This window comes from Amblyomma mixtum, chromosome 10 (genome assembly GCF_055824585.1).
Source record: "Amblyomma mixtum isolate Tamu chromosome 10, ASM5582458v1, whole genome shotgun sequence".
NCBI lineage: Eukaryota > Metazoa > Arthropoda > Arachnida > Ixodida > Ixodidae > Amblyomma > Amblyomma mixtum.
In genome coordinates, this window is record NC_143021.1 from 85,785,160 (window position 1) to 85,797,989 (window position 12,830).

Consider the following 12,830-nt stretch of genomic DNA (forward strand, 5'->3'; position numbering starts at 1 on the left):
GCTGCATAGTTTGCAGGGGCACCATCTTGCTGGAAGATGCCTGCCTGCTGCTGCACATGGTACTGCACCAGCTCCGGCAGAAATGTTTCCTTCAATAGGCCCAGATAGGAGTCGGCTGTCACGGTGTCCTCAAAGAAGAACGGGCCGACCACTCCCTCTCGCCATATTGCGCACCAGACAACTGTGCGTGTCGAGTTCACTGCCCTGGTGTGAATGAAATGAGGGTTGCTTTTCGCCCAGAAACGCGTGCATTGTCGGTTCACTTGACCGTCTCCGTGGAAAACAGCCTCGTCACTAAACAGCAGAAAATCGAGGTGTCCAGGGTCTCCTGCCACCCTCTGCTGCTCTGAACGGCAGAATGAAACCCGCTGGGCTTTGTCTGCGGGGCTTAAATTCTGGTGTACCCGCACCCTGTACGGACGCCACCCTTTGCTTTTGAGTGCTCGGCTCACCGTTGATGGGGCTACGCCGAACATAAGCCCAGCACGGGTGCAGGTCATACGAGGGTTGGTTTCAAACAGGCCCTCAAGCGCACCACCGAATCCGCGGTGTGTCTTCGATTTATCTTTTCGCTCTTGCCTAGTCACGGAGCCGGTGTCTTCAAACTTCTGGCGCTATTTAAAAATGGCTGCGTGAGACGGCGGCCACCGCCGAAACCTCATAGTGAATTGTTTGCGGACATAGCGAATTGAGTTTGTTTCAATTAGCTGCCCCACTGCCGCCGCTTTCTCTTTTGCACTGTAAGTTGGCATACCGCACCTCAACACACCACAGCACAGTGACACAAAGAAGTCAGAACAGCAGCGAAGAATAAAAAGTTTGCGCCACACAATGAAATTAAACAAGAAAAACACAGCTCAGGACATCGCGACGTCGTCCTCCGATGCTTTAGGAGAGCCATGAAAGCAGACGATAAAGCTGAATTGGATAAAATTATTGGACGACAAAAAGAAGACGTCAAACAATATTGTTTCAATGGCACAGCCTCGTTAAAATAGTTCTTTCTGGCATATTTTCCGCTCACTTGGCGGAAAATGTTCGAAGCGCTTCAGTTGAAGCAGACGAAAAGGACGGAACGGCGTATTCAAATGGGCCCGCGCTCCTTGCAACGCTCGCCATGGCTCCTTGTGACGTTTTCCACTGCAGAAGACAGATGGCGCTAATGCCGCCCTTCACAAAAACTCGGTGTTTTGCGTTTCGGTTCGCCGATCTCGACGCAGACGATTACTTTTTCGCATCATGCACGGCTCAACTAAGCAAGTACCGTTGTAAACCTTGCTACGATACAAAAGTTACCATAATAAGCAAGCTCTGTGGGCAGTTTCACCGCAAACCAGGAAGCGATTAAGGTACGAAAAATTTTGAAAATCTTTACGATAAAAACGAACAGTACCGTATATAGGCCGTGTGAGTGCATATAGTGGTGTGCGAGCCGATTTAAAAGCAAGCTGAGTTTATTTGAAACTATAGTACTAGGTACCAAATGCATACCCCGTGCTTGTCCGTTCACCGCGGGTGGGAATATTATTTCGTCCTCCTGGCCTTACAAACGGGAATAAATTTCGCTTCTGCTTCCACTGCGACTGACATATAGTGTTTATTTTTTGTACGCCTGTAAATTTAAGGTGGGCTTATCATTAGTTTCTTTTTTAGCGGTTTTGGTTATCTTGTCCTTTGCGCTGTGCCTACCAATCACAAGAAAATTTTAAAATTCATTTATTGATATTGCAATTTTTTTCACAATACCTTAGCTGGGACTCATAAATCAGGAAGGCAGCAATGAAACGACATTCTTCCTTGACGAATTATTGCGGTCTATAAACACGTATGAGTGGTGAAATACAGTTGTTTATGAGTCGGTGTAGGTAGCGATGGCAATATTTCATCTTGACCAATCGCCTAGTGGCCGCTTCTTGAGGCTATTGGGAAAGTTTTTTTTTTAATCACCTGCTTATTGCGGCTTAACTCTTGGAGGCAGGAGTAGTATTTCTGTGGGGCGGAGAACGCGGATACCCCTAGGGATCTATGATTGCAGAGGATGCCCAATTCCTCATATATGGTGTTTAACCTATTAACGTTATCCAAAAAACTGCGTTTAGTGTCCATTGGATGGAACTCAACACCGGAACCGAAGTGAAACCGAAGTGTTAGCGTACCTAATTCACATTTCGCCCAACTACGCAACTCGACCATATCTTTTTTAATAATGTCAGTCAACTGAAGCCTCAGCGTTCGAAGAGAATCCGTCCTTTATTAACCTGATTTTCGTTAGCCACTGCCACGTGTTCTCGGATTTTTGTTCAGAAAAAAAGTCGAAGACAAAAAAGAAGACCGCGCAGGCGCAGCTCGCGTATAGCTATTCGAAGGTCCCCTAGAACCTTCCGTCGAGCCGTCCTTGCTCGAGGGCGAGAGTGGAACTCGACTTGAGGATATCTGCCTGGCGCTTATGGTGGACAGCAACGTGAGATACTTGGACACCTGCAGAGCCTTCGTGCATGCTGTCAAAAGCCCGCACAAGATATAAAATGTTTTGCGAACCAACCCCGGCATACAGACGCTGTTTGTCGCGAATGCAAGGCTATTGCGAGCGAGACATGTACTATCGCGCTCAATATGAGTTGCAACGCGCGGTCATCGACCGGGGCTCGTTCCGTGGTGTGCCTCCTCCAAACAGTAGCTCGGAACTCTGGGAGAAACTGCTGTTCCAGGAAACAACAGCACCCCCGCTCAGGAAAAAGTTTCTCCCAGAATTCCGAGCGACTGTTTGGAGGAGGCACACCATGGAACGAACCCCGGTCGATGACCGCGCGTTGCAACTCATATTGAGCGCGATAGTACTTTACGTGTGCTATTGCGCAGGACACCGAGGGGACCCAGCCAGTGGTGATGCCATCTTCCGGGCACGCATGCGCAGAGATCTTCAACCGCAACGTGGCTTCATCGTCCACCTGCGGTATTCGATCGCGTTCGTCGTGTGCCGCGGCCACCCCGCTGAGGGCACAGGCGGTAAGCATGCGCTTCCATTGGCCGCAGCTAAGACAAACGGACCAATGAATTTGCGCTGGCGTCATAATCAGGGGCCTAAGCACACTGCTTTTAGCTCCGGAAGAGTTACTGAAAGAATATTCGACAGTATAAGCATGCACAATGCAAGCTGCTCTCGCTCTGAGAGGTGAGATGAAGTGGTAATTTGTTTTACAAGCACAATAGTTTGCGGATTCCACTTGACACCATTGATGTCCAGGAGAAGTGAAAATAATAGCTTTAGATCCAAAATTATCGTGGCCATTAGAAATCGTCACTTTTCCTGCTGACACCGGTAGCACTGCTCGTACCAGAGTGGCCCTGCAGGTCCGTCAAATGTCACTGTGGTCGCTCGCTCTTTGCATTGCTAGCGGAGAGGGTTTAAGTTTAGTTGCTTTAAGATTGCTTCAACTGCTCACCTCTGCAGTGGTCCGGTGCCTTCGTGAGCTGCTGTTTCTCGACGCGGGGTTCGCACGCTTCGAAATGGAGCACACGAGAGCTGCAGACGCCGACTGGGATGACAAATCCCAAGGCAACTTCCTCGGCGAGTCCTTCTTGCGCACTGACCTGCGGCCGCCCGCGACGACCTCCGATGATGGCACTGAATCCACGCAGCCTCAGCCGGAGAGCGCGGAAGCCGAGTGAGTAATTGTAGTCAATAACAGCACAACGGCAGGTAGTGGCTCTTCAGCCATACAATGATGCGTACGTCTTTTTCATGTTTATGCTAAGGAAAGACATTAAGCCAATACGTCACCAAATGGGAGACCTAAAATGTTTCCCATTTCTTACATGAAATTATTGGCAATTTGGGCTAAAGCACGCAATTTGTTCATCTTGTTTACCAATCTCGCTTCCACGTCTAATCAAACAGAGTTAACTGGAGCATCTATCTTCGAGTTTAATGCCTCAAGAAAGCGGGTTTTCCTGTGTCGGTGCACATTAGAGTTGCGGATAGCTTGGGGCAAAAATTTAGGAGATAAGTGACGGGACAAAGTGCCAATAGTTTGATTTTCGAAAAAAGTGTGCTTTTGCCCTACGTTCATTGATTTTGTCACAATATCAAAAGCGTACCAGAAATTTTAGACATGCTTGGCCTTCACGGCCGCAGTAATCTACCAGTCAATGCAGAAAAGGCGACCTTACGACCTTTGAAATGCGCATTTTTGATTTTTGATATTTCTAATCACATTGCCAATTAACAAAATGTAAGCAAGATTTGCCTTCCATGTTGACGGCCTACAATTTCGCAATAAAGCCTTGTGTTCTGAAATATGAAATAAACATTTGATTAGTAAATATTTGTTAATTAATCCTTTCAGCCCTTGTTGTGTAATGACCGCACAACAGAAATATCCGGCTGCCGTGTCAGCAAGAAAGAAAATACTATTAATTCTTTCTCGAATAGGTCCTCAGGGATCCCTCATGCATTCGTAATCCCTGTTCACGCATTTCCATTGAGCTGTGCGGTCTAGAGAAAAAAAAAAGGCAGCAGCATGGTAGGCATGGGGCGAACCAGCCGAGGTTTAACCCATCTGTAGATTTATATCTCTGCAACCATCTTCATTTCCGCTTAGCTTATTGCATGTTTTGTGCAACGCCTATCCAAGCTCATATCCACGTCGTAAATATTACTCAATCCGTAGGCGTTTCGCTCCAACATGTTTTTTGGCATGTATGCTTTTGACACCACCAGGGCTCAGCGGTTGCTAGCGGGGAGCACTGAGTGATTTTTAGAGGAAGTTCTGGTATTCGTTTTGCGAATCCAGCTATAGTGATGAGTCTGTTTGCGTAATGACATGAATATTCGTCGCAGCAAATAGCCGCAATCCTTAAATTATCTTTTTGATGAACTTGAAAATGAAAATTTTCACTATAGTTGAAGGTGCATAATGGTATAGAGCATGAGAATGGCAATACGGATGCCGGCGAACAGCAATAGGAGCAAAGGAATAGTGCGAATGGGCGCTTTACCTTGCGCTTTTGTTTTCTTCATCTACCGCTTTCCTCCACCTGTGAGCATGGGCATTTGCCTGCAATAAGGAACCGGGGTATTCACAGTGCAACTCGGGCGCTGCCGCTCGTGCAGCCCGCGTGCCGCACCCTCGATGCTGGGAGCTATGAAGCGTGTTTGGCTACTTTTTGTTTGGAAGACGTATTCGGTGTGCTTATGAACAGATATACTGTTTTCTCTCACGTCTAGAAATATCCGCGCCACATTAGTCTCTGGATGACAGGGGATTTCTTGTCGGCTCTACAGAATAGCATTTCTTCAAGATGCAGACATGACAGACCACCTTCCAGTTAACGAATTCTTCTGACAAGTGTTTCAGGGAAGTCGTTAAGAAATTCTCAAGAATAAGCTGTTTTTAGGAAAAAATATGGCTTTCTCGGCATACTGATACCAGTGTTGGCCGACAGCAGAAAACCGATGAATCGTTTTAAGTAGTAAGCTAGTTAACTAATTTATAGTAATTAACTTTTTACTATTAGAGTTAAGCGGCGAGTCGCAATTAGAAATTTGTAGCCGGTCGTTGGTAATAGTCACATCAGTTTTGAGAATTTCGAAAAAGCGACTTTCCTTGGCGCTGGGGCATGACAAAATCTGGCTTTTTTGGCTAGATTCGTGCACTAGAAAGGTTTCATTGCCTGCATACTTTTCAAAAACGCATGTATTTTCGCACGCTGTAGCCAAATTTTGTCGAGCCACAGCACCAACGATAATCGCGTTTTCGAAATTCTAAAAGAGTTATTGCTGTTACTAACCACTGGCTACAAATCTCTAATTGCAACCAATTGCCTAGCTGTGAGAATATGTAACCAGTTTACTACTGAAGAAAATCCTCTGGCTTTCCGGTGTCCGCCAACGCTAGGAACATTTGGCCGCAAAAGCCGTATTTCTACCCATAAAATTCTGTTTGAAAATTATTGAAAATCTTGCCTGTTAGGCCTGGTGTTATAAACAGCTGATATGAGAAGAAACGCAAGTTGGATGCATTGTGCCTCACGCATGCAAAGAGCTTTGATCAGCTGCACTCCGCGCTGATCAACACTGAAGTGCTTCATGAAGCTCGAGAGATGAATGCGCTGCAGATTTGTGGAAAGGCTCCATCTTGTCCACAGCCGCCTTCCAGGAATGCTACGCAAATTTTGGACAGGTGTTTTCTTGACATCACGTTCTATCAGCTGGAGCTCTCGCTTGTGAGTGACAAGAACAAGGTGAAATGATACAAAATGTAAGGTAAACAGGAGAGAGCTGTGTCTTTTGCGCCAACTGCAAGATCCATTGCTTTCCTTATGCAGTAAACAAAGCTATTTAAAGTTATCCACATTGAAAAATTAAAAGTTCTTTCGTCAGCTCCTTGTTGTGAATGGCGGCAACCATTGTGTTGCCGTTCATGTTTGCACCCACAGAGCCCTGACGTCTTATATTTTGCACCATACGTATAAATCAGTTATTACTCGCACAATGAGCTATAAATTTTTACTGCATGGTTAAGGCGCATTAGACACTGTAAAAACAGAGCAATAAAATCTGAACCAAAATAAAAAATCCAGGGCCGGAAGGGTTAACCGTCTTAATTATTGAACAGTATCAAAGTACCCAATGTCCGCCTTGCTGTACTATCTAACGGTACAAATCCCTCCGACATTTCAAACGCAATTTTCCGAATAAAAATCAGTAAATGCCAAATCATGGAGGTTAAGAAGGTGCTAGAATTGCAAACATTGTTAGATGCATATATTTGTTTCGTTTTTACACTTTGACGGTGGACAGCACTGCGATGGGAGGAACTGAAGGCCACGCCTCTGGGCTCCAATGTTCTCCGACGGGCGCCTTCGCCTCCAAGGTCTCTGGTGGAAAAAGCTGAACATTATCGATGTGTACCTGCACTACTTACCACATTGGACATAAGGACCTGGTTCTCAAAAGCTTTTGCAGTATTAAAGTTTCAGGTGTGTAAGTGAAATCTATGCAGGTACGAGCTCACATGCAGTGAATTACACATGACTTAAGCGGTGGCCTTGGGCACTCGTCCCCTTCCCACCTTGATTAGCAGAGTCTAGCAGCTTTGCGTGGCATATTTTTTTTCTGCTTGAATATTAATCAGTAGTCATTTCCTTGTATCTGCAGCGACACTTCGTCGGCGTCCGCCTCGTGTAGGCGCTCCAGGACCATCCAGGAAGACATCAGGTGCTCGTACTGGTCGCTGGGCCGCTCGTCGGGCTTCCGTAAGAGTTTTGGGAAGGTAAATGAGATAATCAGAAGAGACCAAGAGCAACCTAGATTCCAGAGAAAATACATGCTGAAGATATTTTAGGTGAAAATAGAAAACGATAATGGACGTCATCACAGCTTATAATTTAATCGCAGCTGATCATTTAGGGCGACAGGGTCAAAACTAATCCAAGGTCGATATTGTGAGTGGCCTTGTAGGCTCGACGCGGCAGACACTGCGACCATACCGCCTACCAGCCGATGCAATGTGTGGTCCGGCCGAGGTCATTTGGAAAACCATTGTTCTTCCTATGACTCAAATCGAGTGGAGAGGGTGATAATGGTATTATCGTCACCATCAGCGTTACGTAAAGGTCACTTGCGTGAATAAAGCCTATCCTTCAAGTGTCGCAGATGCCAAGCTCGCATGCAATGAATTCCAGATGACTTAAGCGGTGGCCTTGCGGCCCTAGTCCCCTTTTTTAACTTGATTAGCAGAGTCAGCGTTGCGTAGCATATTTTCTCAGCTTTAATGATGATCAATATTTATTTCCTCGCATCTGCCGCCGCAGTTCTTCTGCGTCCGCCTCGTGTAGCTGGCGCAGAACTATCCAGGAGGACGTTAGGCGCCCGCGCCGTCCGCTGGTCGCAGGGCCCCCAGTCGGGCTTCCGTGGCAGTGGGGGGAAAGCGCCGCTTACCTTCGGCGCCTTCGGGACGTGGCACCAGTTGCTGTCGGATGCGGCCCCGTTCCGAGCGCTGCTGTTGACGGCGGCCGGCCTCTAACACCGGTCGCTTTTCCAGCAGGCTACCTAAAGGACCGAACAGGTAATTCTACAAGTCCCGCTGTTATACAGACCATGTGCTGTGCACAATGGCTGCTTTGTAAAGTTATTCGCTCTTTAGAGCCGCCGCTGATGATGAAGAATTCCCCTTTAAATTACAACAGAAACTTACGCAAACGTGCCCATTGTTCTGAAGGTATATCGGTTTGAAGTCAACTGCCAAGAAATAAGCTTGTGTTTACAAACAGCAAGTATGTTTGTATTAAACGCGCATCTACGCGTATTAGACGCGTAGTTAAACGCGCATCAGCGAGCGATTCAGGTAGCGGTGAGAATGAATGAACTTCATGTGAGGATTAGACGTTCAGAAAAAGATGAGATGCCATGTTTCCGAACATGGGCGCAAGCAGCTCAGAGAAATATTTTTATCATTTATTTTGTTTACGTATATTGCAATCCTCGCTGAGAAATACAGCAGGATTGGATACAGCCAAAGTAAACACAAGTTAAAAAACTACAGGGAATGTTTACTACATTAGAATTGGAGCGAAAGCACGGATTTGTGCTACGTAGAAGACGGCTGTGAGTGGACAGTGCCGCAGGACGGAGCAGATGGAAGTTGATGAAGATGGAAGTTGATGAAGACCCCTTAACTCGTATCCTCACTGTACAAATGTGGAGCACGTGTTGAGAAGCACAGCTATTATGCTTAACCCCTCAACTCGTAGGGGTTAAGCATAATAGCTGTGCTTCTCAACACGTGCTCCACATATGTACAGTGAGGAAACTTCACCTTTTTTTACCAATTACGCGCCTACGATTTTCGATTTTTTGTTTAGCCATTTCAAAAGCATTTGGAGGCATAATGTATAACCGAAAAAGTCTAGGGGTTCTTGCCAATTTTTTTTTTGGTATCTGCGGAAGGAAACTCTCAGCAAAAACTTTCACTAAATTTTTATACCTGCACCAAAGTTAATCTACATCTTCCTGTCTTTTTAAAAATGCATCAAAGATGAGCGAATGCCTGTTAGAAATTTACACTACATCAGCTCGAGGAAAGTCCTGGTAAGATGAATATCGAGGTTGCTTACCTCAGACGGCGTCTGCACTGGGGAGTTGCGAAAAAAGACGCAGTGGAAAAGCCAACTCCCACCATAGGCTTAGCCACTTTTTCGCCTCACCCTCCTAGCTAGGGGATTTACCGTCCACACGCCATCACCCTCCACCCCTCCCTCCCCACCTGTACCTTCCGAAAGCGCCACACGTACCTGTACAGGCCCACCTTCACGCTCTAGGAGAAAACTGTTGTCTCTGTGCCAAGGATCAAAGCGATCATCGAGGATAAATCCAACTGCTATCGTCTGCTTTCCCGCATCTGGTTCAATGATCGTCCTTTCCACTTTTTTTTTCGTACTTCGACCCGTATGCGCTGTATTCTACCACTGTCATGAATCTACAACTAGCCACAAGGTCTCCCTTTCTAAAGCCCAGTGTGAATTCTATGGCTCGTTAGCTCTCGGGAATGCGTCATGACCCAGGCCAATGGATCAGTCTATTGCATTCGCCTCGGGGGAGTCGGGAGAATTACAAGTGTCGTAGCAGAGTCCTGCACGCTGCGCTGAGAATTGTCGTGTAGCTCGGACGAGATAGAACTGACGAGAGAAGTTTTGCAGTCGCACTGATCCATCTTAGGTAAAGCTACGCGTAGTTACCGCATGATCATAAAGAACCGCTGCCATGCAGCTCAAGCGCGCATTAATGCATCCCACCTGAGCTGCATGGGAACTACTCGCGAATATTTGCAGAGCTTACAACGCAGATCAGTTATCTGAAATTTGAATTTTACCTTTTTACAAGTAACAACGGTTTGTGTTTCGGGATGTGGACTTCGCGATTAAGGCTAGTCTTTGAATGGAAGAAATAAAATTGGGCACAAAACCGTTCCCAATTTGGGGCATGTTTTAGGGCACGGTTGGGCACGGTGCCCAAATGGGTGATACGTTGCTCTGAACATAGAACAACGCATCGCCCATTTTCATTGGAAATAGATGATAGTCACAGAGTTTTTATTTCTTTCTCTCTCACAGGTTCAAAGTGCGGCGTGGTCACCCCGTCTACCACTTCATAAATCAATTTTCTATTACAAGCTAAATAACAACTTCGTCTCTGCCTCTCAAATGTCGTCTTGATCATCCTGATGATTCTTGCCAAAGAAGAGAATGCTGGGCTGACTGGCGAACTCGCGACCAGCTGTGGATTGTCGCTATTTTACCTTTGTATGCGCTCGAAAACACCGGGTCTTTGTCTGCACTCACCGAAATACACACACTTAGCAAAGAAATTCTCTGGTCCTTATCAATTGGCAGAAGACAGCAAGACACGACTGCGACGAGACGCGACACCTAGAACCCTGAACACAACCCGAAGTAGCAAAAACCGATGTGAATAACTGACAACCATTGCGCAGAAAAAAGATCTCTGTACTATGACGACTGATTGGAAGAATCACAACTACCTCAAGAATTCTTGCAAGTTCCTGTAGATTCTGAGTACTAACAACAGGTCTCCGTGGAGATCAGACCAACAAGGTGCCGCAAGCCCCGCGGAATTTTTGTGAAGGCCGGTCTCGAGTGATCCTGCCGGATTTTCTCTGCGCGAACGAGCACCGGACTCAATTCGCCCGCGCCTGGTCACGGGGACACCAAATGTGGCCCCATCAATTATGGTTCCTGGAGCTTTTGCCTAACTTTACTACTGTCACGCCCGAGGTTGCGAACTGATGGCGGCGGCAAGCTTTGACAAAGCGCTGCTATCCATTTTTCCAAGCGCCCCCTGTGCGACGGCAGCGTCTTTCAGGGTCAGCTCGATTCACTGAGAGGAACAGCCGCAGATCTGCTGACATTCTCTTCTATTTCTCAAGCTCTTCACTTTCTCTTCCGCGGTTGTCCCCAAATGTCTCCTTGTTTTTCTTAAGAAGCTCGATGAAACTTTTTAGAAATAACTTCATTTTCTTAGAAACCTGATATTAAATTAGCTTCGTGAGTGCTCGTACAAATTCACCTGCTGCAAGACACTGCGCTCGTTAGAGAGAGCCACTGTTCACTGAACACCTAAACTGACTTACTTAAAACATGTCGCGAATTTTTGTGCCCAAGCAAATATGGGACATCCTGCCAGTAACGAAGGAGGAAGTAAATAAAGCCTTAGGAGCAATGAAAAGAGGGAAAGCAGCTGGTGAGGATCAGGTAACAGCAGATTTGTTGAAGGACGGAGGAGAGATTGTGCTACAAAAACTAGCCACCCTGTATACGGAATCCCTTGTGACCTCGAGAGTACCAGAAGCTTGGAAGAACGCTAACATTATCTTCATTCATAAGAAAGGAGACGTCAAGGACATGAAGAATTACAGACCAATCAGCTTATTGTCCGTTGCATACAAGGTATTTACTAAGGTAATCGCTAGTAAAGTCAGGACAACCTTGGACTTTAGTCAACCAAATGATCAGGCAGGCTTTCGTAAAGGATACTCGACAATAGACCACATTCACACTATCAATCAGGTGATAGAGAAGTGCGCAGAATATAACCAACCCTTATATACAGCCTTCATTGATTACGAGAAAGCATTTGACTCCGTGGAAACCTGTGCTGTCATGCAGGCATTGCGGAATCAGGGTGTAGAAGAGTGTTATGTGAAAGCATTGGAAGATATTTATAACGATTGCACAGCTACTATAGTTCTCCATAAAGTCAGCAATAAAATTCTAATACGGAAAGGTGTCAGGCAGGGAGACACGATCTCGCCAATGCTCTTCACTGCCTGCTTACAGGAGGTATTCCGAGCACTGGAATGCAAAAAGTTGGGGATAAGAGTTAATGGAGAATACCTGAGTAATTTGCGATTCGCTGATGACATTGCCTTGCTAAGCCACTCAGGACAAGAACTGCAAAGCATGATCAATCAGTTTTACAGGCAGAGCAGAACGGTGGGGCTAAGAATTAGCATGCAAAAAACCAAAGTAATGTTCAACAGCCTAGCAAGGGAACAGCAGTTCGCAATTGGTAGCGAGGTGCTGGAAGTAGTAAGGAGGAGGAGGAGGAGAATATAGAAGAGGAAAGGCAGGGAGGTTAACCAAAAGAATAATCGGTTTGCTACCCTACACGGGGGGAAGGGGGTGAGGGGATAAAAAAGAAAGAGAAAGGAGAGTAATAGAAAATTGAAGTCACTATAAAACGTCACTGTTCGTTACAGTCACAGCCTATCGTGCAGGCCAGAAGTTCTCAAGAAGCGGAGCAGTGCCTTGCAGGCCTTCTCCGCCGACGACCGCCGCGGCCAGTGGCCGAGAATCTTCATTTCCGTGAAAGGGAGTGTATCTAGGCGCTCCAGCGCACGGCTGAGAGACTGCCTTTCGGTGGTGTAGGCAGGGCAGTCACAAAGAATGTGGGTTATGGTCTCGTCATGCCCGCAGATGGAACATGCAGGACTATCAGCCATACCGATTAAGAATGAGTAGTGGTTGGTGAAAGCTACACCAAGCCAGAGGCGACACAGCAAAGTTTCTTCTCGTCTTGGTAGGCCTGATGGTAGCCGGAGCTTTAGATCTGGGTCCAAGGATTGTAAGCGGGAATTGCAAAATTGGCCGGAATTCCACGCGGAGAGCGTGATGTCCCGCGCAAGTGCGCGAAGCCTGCTCGCTGCATCCGATCTCGAAATGGGGATCGACACAAAATCGCCGTCGTTGTGAGCAGTTCGCGCGACCTCATCCGCGCGGTGATTACCTGCTATGCCGCTGTGCCCCGGTAG

General features: G+C 46.7%; 1 pseudogene; it reads left to right on the forward strand.

Annotated features, from left to right (window-relative positions):
• LOC149326345 (uncharacterized) overlaps nt 1–3,669 on the forward strand; it is a 40,596-nt pseudogene extending 36,927 nt beyond the window's left edge.
• The last annotated feature ends 9,161 nt before the right edge of the window (nt 3,670–12,830 follow it).